The sequence below is a fragment of the Camelus bactrianus genome, chromosome 5, assembly GCF_048773025.1.
Source record: "Camelus bactrianus isolate YW-2024 breed Bactrian camel chromosome 5, ASM4877302v1, whole genome shotgun sequence".
Classification (NCBI taxonomy): Eukaryota; Metazoa; Chordata; class Mammalia; order Artiodactyla; family Camelidae; genus Camelus; species Camelus bactrianus.
The window spans coordinates 64,687,759-64,700,307 of NC_133543.1; positions in this window are offsets into that span (position 1 = coordinate 64,687,759).

Here is a 12,549-nt window from a genome sequence, read left to right on the forward strand (position 1 = left end):
TTCAAAAACCAGAATTTTATAGCTGGCATAAACATTTCTATTGCATCAAAAACAACAAAATACCTAGAAATAAACTTAACCAAGGAAAACTAAAACTAAAAACTAAAACATTGATGAAAGAAATTGAAGATGATACAAAGAAATGAAAAGATATCTTGAGCTATTGGACTGGAAGAATCAACATGATCACAATCCTGCCCAGGTACTCGTTTCACTGTCTTTGTCCTCTGATTCATCTACTCATTTATTTTACCTATGGGTCAGCCTTCTTCTGTGTTCTCTTCTAATCCCTTTTAGATTTTGAGTCTCTCTCTTCAATCTCTTCCTTGTTGAGGCCCCAAACCTTGCCTATTTTCCTTTAATTCTAACTGCCTACCAAAACTGCAACCACGAAGGAATCCAACACTTCAGCTTCTCTGTGCTTGCACACAGATTGCTTGTGCAGCTAAAAATCACTCAAATAAGTTGAACTGGTAACACTGTATAAATTTACAGCCAACAAACTTAAAAGGACCTTAATATTGCCTGAATTTCCATCATGTGTCACTAGTCAGTACGCTTTTTATTTCTTGGAGGAAAGTTAAAAGATTCCTTAATCTTTTTCAATGTCTGCAAACCTCTTTATTCTTTACTCACTCTCTGCTGACCTAGACTGCAAACTTCACCACTTCCTGCCAGCAAACATCCAAGCCTGCCTTTATCTGTAACACTCTCCGCCTACTCTCTCTTCCTTCTGTTATAGTGGATCCGCCCAGCATCCCACCCTGGGCAACCCCACCACCTGTGCTCTAGATCCATTATCATCAGTTATCACCAGCTGTATCTTCATGTTTCAATCTGTGTTAGAAAAATCCCTGAAACAAACCCCCACTTGCAGCTACTTTTCTCTCTCCTCTCGTTCGTAATGAGAGTTACGTATATACCCTCTTTCCGTGTCCTCATCTGCCATTCTTTCTTCACCCCAATCCGATCTGGACTTTGCTCCCTCAGCTCTACTGAAACTCTTAGCTAAGGTCACAGATGCCCTCCTTATTGCTAAAGCAAAATTGCATTCTTCAGTCCTGTTCTTACTTGACCAGTTCCTGCTAGCTGACTACATTTTCTTTCTTTGGTTTTCTATTACCACATATTTTTTCTTTCCCCTCCACCGGCTAACTGGCCACTTTTCTTTATAATTCAGTAGTTCAACAAATATTGTAGAATATCCGTGTAAACCAAGCACTGTACGTTGAGCATGTAACAGTGAACAAGACAACAAGGCCTTTGCCCCCAGGTACCGTATATTTTAAGGGAGGAGGGATTACATAATTTCATACAGTCTTCAAAAGGGCTATGAAGATAGAATAGTTATATTAGGTTCTAAATTAGAACGTTTATCATTTTTTCCTCATCCTTTGCTACAGTCTTCTGAGTTTTAAATGTTGGCGCTCTCCAGAGCGTTGTCCAACACCCTCTGTTTACTCTTTATGCACTCCTTAGCTGACAGTATTTATTCACACAACTTCCAGCTACATGCCTATGACCCCTAAATTTAAAAGTTCACCCCAAATCTCTTCTGAGCCCCAAATTTACATATTTAAGTGCTTACCTTGAGGCTGCAGGCTGCCGGAGGACCAACTCTTTTGCTGCTGTACGGCCAGGAATACGTGGCGTCCCAAACGCCGCGGCCGGGGAGGAGAGACGGGACGGTGAGGGCGTTTTTCACCGTCGCTGGCTGGCAGTGGCATCCTTCACTTCCTCTCACCTTACATTCGTCTGAGCTTGGCACAGAGCTCTACCTGACTACAGTGGGGCTGGGAAGTATAGTTTCCCAAGTGCCCGGAAAGGACCAGATACTGGTGAGCACGAGTAATATCTACCACAAAAGGAATTATTTTATACTTCTTTTTCCTCCTTTCCCTTACCAGTAACCTCCCAAACATTTCTTTAATTTAGTAATTTCTCCGTCTACACTAAGGGTAAACGCAAGACGCACCGTCCAGACCCGCCTTCAAGGACGGACTGGGAAGACGCATCGCCCAGATCCGCCTTCACGGACGGACTTACTGCCTCGGTTGCTGAGGGTGCAATCAGAAGACAGCCTGCAGCTGTCAGCTTCTCCCCAGTCTGCCTCAGCTGCAGGGCTCTGCCTTGGCCAAGAGCACACCCTTCCTGCGATGGCAATATCCCATGATTGATTGTGGCAGGAGTATTACCGAGGCTTCACAGTTTTACTTCTCTGATAAATTTGGTTTTCTTTCTCCAGTGAAAGGGACTAGGGTGAGGAGAGGTTGTGAACACAACGTCAACATTTTAAATAAAGGCAGGATCAGCGCCTCCTTTCCACAGGTGTTAATGCTTAATAGCTCATACAGCAGATTCTAGTTAAGCACTTGTTTTTGGACCAAGTAATCTATGCCAGTTAGTACTGGGAAGGGTCCAAAAGAGGTTTTAAGATGGGGATTGGGAGTAGAATCTCTTTCAGCCCAGCTGGCAATGAGGCTCCTGTCATTGGTAAGTGGAGCACAGACATGCCTGGATGTAAGGTGGATGTCTAGTTGTCAAAACTTTCTCCATTGGTGAATCATGATGTACATCACTGGGGGAGAGGAGTAGGCATTAACTGGTATAAAGTACCAGATCTTTGAGAACTGGGAAACAAACTTTAAGGACAATGGTAATGATGGTTATTGTTAAGCCCAAATTGCTAATTGTCGGTAGTCTTAAGTGAGTACCTGGTGGGACCCAGGTCAAAGTTCACAATAACTTGCATGTGTGTGAGGTAAGAAGTAAATGTACGCCTGCGCTAGTAGCATGAGTAAGCATTATGAACAATACGCATGCGTGGACATAATAAAAGGACAAGTGCATGCGCCTGAGTGCACGAGCCACCTGCTTGTACTGCAATAAAGTGCTGTTTTGCTCCATGTTGGCTCCTAGCGCATTATGTCGGCTCCTCCCACATTTTTCCAGTTGAGCAGCTCACCTCCTGGGATCCCTCTGCAGCCTCCCGTGGCTAACACTACTCTAGAAAAAGATCATGGAAAGGTGTGGGCAATTGATCACCAAGCGTGAGTGTCAATAGACCTCCCTGATAGCTTACAAAAAAGTCTCCTGCAGCAGAAAAGGCAGAAGAAGCCAAGGGCCAGGAGTTAATGGAGTGGTAGAGTCCAGATAAGACTAAATGCCCACCCAGTCAAGGCAGGTTAGTTATAAGATCAGGGCCTGGTTGGGATAAAACGGGATCCTGACATTTGGAAAGAGACCACCTGAGTGGATGACCCTGAACATTTGAAACGCCAGACTCTTCTGAACTCTCTGAAAATGCACAAGTGAGCCACCCCTTCGTCTTAAGGGCTAGCCTATCACCCTCCTCACCTGAAGGCAATGCAGAGTTCTCGCCCCATAAAATACCATGTGCTTCCTGCCTTTCAGGATTTGCCTTTACCTTCTGTTATAGCTATTAGGCATATATTATTAGGGTTAAGTCCCTGCATAACTCAGCTAGGGATATGCTGTTGTTAATAATGCCTAATAGCCTAAAGAAGACACAAGACTTGGCCATTATGAAAAGACAGGAACTGGAGAAAACCTGTGGGTCTGAATGCTGAGTGTTTAACTAAGGGGACTAGAAAATAGGATTGGGCAGAAGAGCTTATTTACTTAGGAGCTTTCTACAAATAGTGGATATAACAGCTTGGTGCAGACTCCAGGTAATGGTACATACTCACTACCAAGATGACTCCTAGAGTAATGGAAGAAGCAATGGCCTAACCTAGTTGGAGTTGAAATACCAGAATGTCACAGTAGACAGTAAACCAAGGGATTAAAAAACCCATGGGAGCCAGCATGCTGGAATGAATACACTTTGTAAGACTAGGAGCCCTACCAGATTGTTATGTTCAATACACCATTTACCAAAACCATAAACAATGTGTTGGTGTGGGCCACCAGAATCACTGAGAATTCAGTGGTGGTTCTCTTCTAAAACCCAAGGCTGATGGTGGGACAGGCTCTTACTACTAGGATCACTTATAGCAATGTGGATGATTGGACCTAAATAAAGTCCAGGTGGTAGCACTTAACTGCCAAAATTCATGTGGATAAAAATATTGTAATAACTGGTAGCATCAAAGTAGCAGCCAGGAGGACTGACCCAACAGATGAAGATGGTTAATCAAACAGAGTGTCACTGGGGGCAAAATAGATGGGACTCCAACAAAGGTATTCTATTCAGCTTGCATTATCATAAGAAATCAAGAACCAATAGCCAAGAGACCATGGACAATTGCCTTAATTAAAAGTCACAATCCAGTGCCAAGTTTCTAGACTTGAGATTGTTTACAGACCCAGAACCCAACGACTGAAAAGGAGGCCAAGTCCCTAACAGGAAGGAAATTGCAATAGCACAGAAAATACACTCAGTAGTGATTTCCCCATTACTCCCCAAAAGTTGTTCACTTGGGTGACTAGTTAGAGTGGCCAATCATCCCAGTTTCCCCAGAACTCATGGGCTCCTCGGGACATGGAAATTTGTTTTTAAATGGGAAAAGTCCTGAGCAAACCAGGATGAGTCGGTCACTCTAGTACTATGCAATGGGAAAAGGGGAATGGACTAACATTTCGAGAACTGCTGGACCCAGTCTGAATTGACTGTGATACCCAGAAACTTGAAACACTACTACGGTCCCTCTATTAGAGTGAGGGCACATGGGGGCCAGGTAATTAACTGAGTCCTGAAAAACACCTAGCTTGTGATAGGTCCACTATTTCTTCAGATTTACCCAGCAGTTATCTTCCTCAGTCCCTGTAAGTATAATTTAGAGTAACACACTGAATAATTAGCACAAGCTCCACTTTGAGTTCTTGGTCTGTGGGGTAAGGTAATTCACATTCCCAACTCTCTTCTGTGCAAAGCTTGTTCAAACAATCATTAGAAATTGTAACTCTAGTAGTTGATACCTATTCCCATTTTGTAATCATGGGTATTTTGTATATACTATACTACTGCAGTAACAACTGAAGAGCATTAATTTAACTAGTGTAGGAATAGTGTCCACATTATATATTTCTTTTAACTAAAAAGGGATTTTTACAGCATCATAATTTTCCTCTACTACCATCCCAATTTCCTACTTTTTTTTAAATAACTCTTTCATATATTTTGCTTTCTAAAGCATTTTCTAGCCTCCTTTTTAAAAACTGAAGCATAGTCAGTTTACAATGTGTCAATTTCTGGTGTACAGCATAGTGTTTCAGTCATACATATACATACATATATTCATTTTCATATTCTTTTTCATTATAGGTTACTATAAGATATTGAATATAGTTCCCTGTACTTATATAAACTTATATATATATTTATATTTACTATTTTATATTTAGAAATTAGTATCTGCAAATCTCAAATTCTCAATTTATCCCTTCCCATCCCATTCCCCCTCTGATAACCATGTTTGTTTTCTATGTCTGTGAGCCTTTTCTGTTTTGTAAATAAGCTCATTTGTGTTCCTTCTTTTAGATTCCACATATAAGTGATATCACATGGTATTTTTCTTTCTCTTTCTGGCTTATTTCACTTACAATGATGATCTCCAGATCTATCCATGTTGCAGCAAATGGCATTATTTTACTTTTTTTTATGCCTAGCCTACTTTTTTGAATTTTTTTTTTTAAAAAAGGAGAGCACACTATTTATTAGTGCACAAATAGTATCTGATTAATTAGAAAATTATTTTGCAGTTTCTTTCACCCTACCTTACAAAAAATAGGCTGATAAAATCCTGGGTTTCTAACAAATATATTTGGCCCTACATTTACGGATCAGACATAAGTCAAACTTTCCATTTGTTTTTAAAATGCTGCTCATGCTCTAATTAACTCAGTTATTATGTCTGAACTACATTTTAGTAATTACTTTTCATTTGCGACTAATCTCAAATTAATCCTTTCTTTAAATTCAAATGCTATTTTCAAAGAACTTTCCCTTTCTGATACCTTCAAGATTTGTTACCATCAGGACAAATATTATGTGAGGTTTATTCTTTGTTATACAGAATAAAATCAATGAAATCAACATTTAAAAAATAAATAAAATTTAAAAAGCTACTGAGCTATAGAATTTAAAAATGAACAGAAAAAGAATTTTAGGCTTATGTTTTTCAACTGAACATTTTGCAAGAGTGGTTAATTATTTTGGAAAAAGAGCCAGTTTTTAAAAACAGATCTTTTAATAATGATTATACCAATAAACTTGGTGGGTGGGATCAAGATGGCAGAGTACAAGGACATGGAGATCACCTCCCCTGACAAACACATCAAAAATACATCTACATGTGGAACAATTCTCAAGGAAAACTAACTGGAAACTGGCAGAAGAACTCCTATACAACCAAGGCTGTAAGAAGGATTCCCACATAATCATGTAGGATGGGAAGAAAAGCATTGGGTTGGGACCTGTGTCCCTGTGAAGGGATGAAGAGGAAAAGGGAGATTGCATGGGAAGACACTCACCCTGGGGAGTGAGTGGGTCGAGCCACAGACTGGGTGTCCCAGTTCCGGGGTTCCATGCAGAGGAGACAAGCGCCTTCAGCTGCTTGGAGAACCGCTGGGACAGACAGAAAGGTTGGAGAAGCCTAGACTCTACTTGTGAGGAGTGTGTGAGTGGCTGGCTTGCCACCAGACACGGTAGAGAGAGGTCTGCCCTAGTGGCTGCCACCTTGCCACATTCCCCAATATGAACTGAGCAAATACCCTGGCCCCACTCACTCTACAGCACAGTTTGGCACTGGATTTACAGCAGCCAAAACTTGGGAAAAGACTTGATCTAGGGATATAGAGGTGACCCAGGGGCCAGGGAGTGGTCCGGTGGGGTGATGACAGCAGGCATTGTTGCCACTTACTCAAACAGAGCCTCAGAAGCAGCCCAGACTTCTGAAGCAGTATAGCTGCTTGAACCCCGGAGACCAGCACACTATGATCCCCAGCCGCAGCCGAGTGAATGCTCTGGCTCCACCCACTCCACACCACAACTTTGCACAAGATCTGGGATAACCAAAAAGGGGAAAAGACACAAATTTGGGCTGCATCTGAGTGGAACCACAGACATCTACACAGGCGGTGCATTGGAAGTCTGTAAACACGTGAGTCCCACTTGTTTCAGCGTTTCCTTCTTTTGGGGCAAAGGTCCCAATGCGGGGAGACAAAAATACACACCTAAAGGGAATAGAGCCAGTTCAAGCCTTACCCTCAGGGATTCCATTCCAGCAACATGGGAGCAGACCCCACCCCTGACAGGGTAGTGACTACCACTGAGCAGAGAGGAAGTCCTGTGTCATATCCTGAATGGGCTCTAGCTCCTTTAACACCAACCACACCCCCATGAAGGTGATAGTGGCCAGTACACCTTGAGGAAAGATGTGGCTGGCATCCATGTCAAATCCAGCCCTGACATGGATGACCCTGGGCACAAGCAGTCTACATATGAATGCTACAATATGAAAACACTTCTTCAAGACCAAAATATATAACTGTTTCACCTAAATTCATAAAGACAGATAAAGTTAAGTAAAATGAAACTGAATTGAAAGAGCAAAAGAAAATCCCTGAAAAAATAAATAATGAAACAGATAATCAGTCTACCAGAAAATGGATTAAAAAATTTGGTAATAAAAATGTTAACTAAATTAAGAAAAAGAATCAATCTAAGCACAGACCATTTTAACAAGGAACAAGAAACTATAAAGAAGATCTAATAAAAAATAGGTAATTCAATTTCTGAGATAAAAAGCACTCTACAAGCAATTAACAGCAGATTAAATGACACAAGAACACATACATGATTTGGAAGATAGAATAATAGAAATCACCCAATCAGAACAGAGACAGAAAGTCACATTAAAAATAATCCCAAGCATAAACCTCAGCAATGTTCTCCTATGGCAATCTACCCAAGCAATAGAAATAAAAGCAAAAATAAATGAATGGGACCCAATTAATCTTATAAGATTTGCACAGCAAAAGAAACCATAAGCAAAACAAAATGACAACCTATGGAATATAGAGAAAATATTTGCAAAAGATGAGACTGACAAGGGCTTAATTTCCAGAATATATAAACAGCTCATACAACTTAATAAGAAAAAACCAAACAACCCAATCCAAAAATGGGCAGAAGACCTAAACAAGCAATTCTCCAATGAAGACATATAAATGGCCAATAGGCACATGAAAAAATGTTCAATAGTGCTAATTACTAGAGAAATGCAAATCAAAACTACAATGAGGTATCACGTCACACCAGTCAGAATGGCCATTATTCAAAAGCCCACAAACAATAAATGCTGGAGAGGCTGTGGAGAAAAGGGAACCTTCTTGCACTGTTGGTGGGAATGTGGTTTGGCAAAGCCACTATAGAAAACAGGATGGAGATTCCTCAAAAGACTAAAAACAGACTTACCATATGATCCAACAATCCCACTCCTGGTCATATATAAAGAGGAAAACTTAATTCAAAAAGATACATGTACCCCAATGTTCATAGAAGAACTATTTACAATAGCCAAGACATGGAAAACCACCTAGATGTCCATTGACAGAAGACTGGATGAAGAAGCTGCTGTATATTTATACAATGGAATACTACTCAGCCATAAAAAATAATAAAATAATGCCATTTGCTGCAACATGGATGGACCTGGAGATTGTCATTCTAAGCAAAGTAAGCCAGAAAGAGAAAGAAAAATACCATGTGATGTCACTTACATGTGGAATCTGAAAGAAAGATACAAATGAACTTATTAACAAAACACAAACAGGTCACAAACATAGAAAACAAACTTAGTGTTACCAGGGTGGGGGAAGGGATAAATGGAGTTCAAGATTTGCAGATACTAAATACTATATATAAAACAGATAAACAACAAGTTTATACTGTATAGCATAGGGAATTATATACAATATCTTGTAGTAACTTACGGTGAAAAAGAATATGAAAATGAATATATGTATGTTCCTATATGACTGAATTATTGGTGTTGTACAGAAGAAGAAAGGATCAGAGGAGAACCACAAAAACAACTGGAAAACAGGAATAAAATGGCAATGAGTATATACTTATGAATAATTACTTTAAATGTCAATGGACTAAGTGCTCTCACCAAAAGACATAGGGTAGCTGATAAGACCCCTCAATATGCTGCCTATAAGGGACTCACTTCAGGGTGAGAGACACACACAGACTGAAAGTGAGGGGGTGGAAAAAGATATTTCATGTAAATGGAAATGATAAAGTGGAGAGAGTAATACTCATATAAGACAAATAGACTTTAAAACAAAGGCTATAATAAAAGACAAGGGCATTATATAATGATAAAGGAATCAATACAGGAAGAGGATATTACACTTGTTAACACACACACACCCAATACAGAAACACCTGAATATATGAAGCAAATATTAACAGTAAGAGACTGTTACAACAATAGTAGGAGACTTTAATACTCCACTAACATCAATGACAGATCATCCAGACAGAAAATCAATAAGGCAAGAGTGATTTTAAATGACACAATAGACCAATTGGGCTTAATAGATATCTGCAAGACATTATGTTAAAAACAAACCAACCAACCAACTAGAATACACATTCTTTTCAAGTGCACATGGAACGTTCTTCAGGATAGGTCATATTCTAGATCACAAAATAAGCCTCAACAAACTTAAGGAAATATAAATTATAATAAGCATTTTTTCCCAACTACAGTGTATGAACTAAAAAATCAACTACTGAAAGAAAGATGGGAAAAGTACAAATACATAAAGACTAAACAATATGCTATTAAAAAAACCAATGGATCAACTATGAAATTGAAGAGGGAATCAGAAAATACCTTGAGACAAATGAAAATGGAAATACAACTTTCCAAAATCTATGCAATGCAGCAAAAGCATATCTAAAAGGGAAGATCATAGCCATACAGGCCTTCCTCAAGAAACAAGAAAAACTAAAATAAACAACCTACCCTACCACCTAAAAGAATTGGAAAAAGAAGAAGAAACAATGCCCAAAGTCAGCAGAAAGAAGGAAGGAATAGGAAGGAAATAAATAAAAGACAAGAGAGGAAATATATAAAATAGAGATTAAAAAAACAAAGGATCAATGAAACCAAAAGCTCACCAAGAGGAAAAGAGAGGGGACTCACAAAGTAAGAAATGAAAGAGGAGAAATAATAACTGATGCCACAGAGATTCAAAAAAATCGTAAGAGAGCATTATGAACAGTTATATAGCAACAAATTGGACAGCCTATAAGAAATGAACAAATTTCTAGAAACTTCTCAAACCCCTCAAACTTTTCCAAAATCTGAAGAAGGGGGAACACTCCCAGATTCACTCTACAAGGCTACCATTACTCTGATACCAGAACCAAAGACCTTACAAAAAAAAAAAGAAAATCAGATGAACATGGATGCAAGAATCTTCAACAAAATATTAGCAAACCTAATTCAACATACCTAAAAAGGATCATACATGATGATCAAGTTGGATTTACTCCAGTTTCACATGGATGGTTCAATATACTCAGAGTGACACACCAGATTAACAAAAGGAAGGATAAAAGTCACATGATCATCTCAATAGATGCAGAAAAAGCATTTGACAAAATTCAACATCCATTCATGATAAAAACTCTTCGAAGTGGATATAGAGGGAACATATCTCAACATAATTAAGAAGATGTGGTGTATATAAATACAATGCAATATCACTCAGCCATAAAAAGAATGAAATATTGCAGTGTCATTTGCAGTAATCTGGATGGACCTCGAAAATATTGTCCTTAGTGAAATATGTCAGACAAAGACAAATACTATGATACCACTTATATGTGGAATCTAAAAAATACTACAAATGAATCTATATACAAAACTGAAACAGACTCATGGATATAGAAAACAAACTGTGGTGACTAAAGGGGAGAGGGAAGCAGGGAGGGACAAATTAGGGGTATGGGATTAACAGATACAAATTATATATCTATATATATAACTATATATATATAGATAAGCAACAAGGATATACTTGGGAATTACACCTATTATCTTGTAATAACCTATAATGGAATAGCACAGGGAATTACACTCACTATCTTAACCTATAATGGAATATAATCTGCAAAAATACTGAATCATTCTGCTGTACATCAGAAACTAACACAATATTATAAAATCAATTATACTTCAATTTAATAAAGGGATTTAGTAGTATTTATACATTTCTTGATTTTAAAAACCCTAGTAAAACCATTATAAATGTGGCATATAGCCTTAATGCCTTATAACACTATAAGGATATTTTATCTCATTTCATATATAAGAATACTCTTTTAAGAAAATAAAGGAAAAAGGAAAACCATCATCTGCATTTACCTATAGGTTTGTGGTGAATATTAGTGCAAGGAAATGTGAAAAATACATAAGTACCTGGAAAGAATCCCTGCATATTATATGTTATCAAGTGGAATGTTTGAAAACAGTGACTCAATATGGGGAAAAATCTATTTCCCTAATTAAAAATAATTACTTTAATCAGTGTAAAGGCATGTGTAAACATTCAAAAAATTATTCATAATTATAACATCCTGAACTTACTCATCAAGACACCTAATGATTTAAGTCTTATAAAGAATGGGGCCACAAACAACCCAATTCAAAAGTGGGCAGAAGACCTAAACAAGCAATTCTCCAAGGAAGAAATACAAATGATCAATAGGCACATGAAAAAATGCTCAATATCACTAATTGTCAGAGAAATGCAAATCAAAACTACGATGAGGTATCACCTCACACCAGTCAGAACGGCCGTCATTCAAAAATCCACAAATGACAAATGCTGGAGAGGCTATGGAGAAAAGGGAACCCTCCTACACTGCTGGTAGGGATGCAGTTTGGTGCAGCCACTGTGGAAAACAGTATGGAGATTTCTCAAAAGACTAGGAATAGACTTACTGTATGACCCAGGAATCCTGCTCCTGGGCATATATCCAGAAGGAACCCTACTACAAAATGACACCTGCACCCCAATGTTCATCGCAGCACTACCTGCAATAGCCAAGACATGGAAACAGCCTAAATCTGTCCATTAACAGATGACTGGATAAAGAAGATGTGGCATATTTATACAATGGAATACTATTCAGCCATAAAAAGGCAACATGACGCCATTTGCAGCAATATGGATGTTCCTGAAGAATGTCATTCTAAGTGAAGTAAGCCAGAAAGAGAAAGAAAAATACCATATGAGATTGCTCATATGCGGAATCTTAAAAAAAAAAAAAAGAACATAAATACAAAACAGAAACAGACTCATAGACATAGAATACAAACTTGTGGTTGCCAAGAGGGAGAAGGGTGGGAAGGGACAGAATGGGATTTCAAACTTTGTAGATACTGACAGGTATATGTAGAATAGATAAACAAGATTATACTGTATAGCACAGGGAAATATATACAAGATCTTGTGGTAGCTCACAGTGAAAAGAAAATGTGACAATGAATATATGTATGT